This window comes from Echinops telfairi, unplaced genomic scaffold, assembly GCF_000313985.2.
Source record: "Echinops telfairi isolate 266 unplaced genomic scaffold, ASM31398v2 ScPeMD7_3533;HRSCAF=4204_0, whole genome shotgun sequence".
Lineage (NCBI taxonomy): Eukaryota > Metazoa > Chordata > Mammalia > Afrosoricida > Tenrecidae > Echinops > Echinops telfairi.
The window spans coordinates 18,538,565-18,539,742 of record NW_022107431.1 but is presented as its reverse complement, the minus strand read 5'-3'; positions in this window follow the sequence as shown (position 1 = coordinate 18,539,742).

The window sequence follows — 1,178 nt, the reverse complement described above, 5'->3', positions numbered from 1 at the left end:
ATAACCCTGAAATTCCAAGTAATGTGAATATACTACCCATTCAAAAATTAAGTCAATTCATTAAAAAATCATTTTATTGGAGGCTCTAACAGCTCTTATCACAACCCATACATACATCCATTGTGTTAAGCACATTTGTACATATGTTGCCATGATCATTTTCAAAACATTTGCTTTCTACTTAAGCCCTTGGTATCAGGTCCTCATTTTTCCCCCCTCCCTCCCCACTTTCCCCTCCGACATGAGCCCTTGATAATTTATAAATTATTATTTGTAGGATACAAAATGACTGTTCCCCAACTCATCTCCCCCAAATATATATGTTAGACTTAAGACACTGTTTCCAACTAATGGTAAATGATTGCCAAGTTATCCCCCTGAAGACTCCAGCCTTCCAGAGCAAGCAGACACTATTGTTTCTCCGAAATAGGCAGGACCCACTCCCTGCTGGTAGGGACAGTGGATGGCTTCCCCTGAAAGCTTAGGCTAAATCAAGTCTCCAGCTTTAGGGCAATCAAGGGTAGGCCACCATCATGTATCTAGGATCCACCCATCTTGTCACATGTGTACCTTTAATCCCTCCTCTTCCTATAGCTTGTGTACTCCTAGATTGTCCCCCTCCCATTACTGTATTACCTATAGTACAACCCTTTCCAGTGACATATGTCTTTACCTGTAATTAGGGGGCTTGCACGTCCCCAAAAGGGATATAAACCTTGGTTAGCAATAAATTGCTTTCTCTCTCTCTCCCTCTCCTGCCCTGGACCACCAAGAGGAGCTGAGGTGAGCTTGCTGCTATGAAATGTGTCTGACTCCTTTATTTTAATCTCTCTCATTCTCTATAACTTTGTTATAATCTTTATATATCTTAACCGTACAATTGTGCTTACTGAACCTGTGATTTGTTGTTGGGGACTGGCTACCCCCACAATTATTGTTTTGTCATATCTTACACCCACTTCTCTGTTGTCCATCCCACAGGGAGGAAGTTATATGTAGATCCTTATAATTGGTTCCCCCTTTCTACACCACCTTCCCTCCACCCTCCTGGTATCGCCATTCAAGCCACTGGTCCTGAAGGGATCACCTGTCTGGATTCCCTGTGTTTCCAATTCCTATCTGAACCAGTGCACATCCTCTGGTCTAACCAGATATGTAAGGTAGAATTGGGATCATGA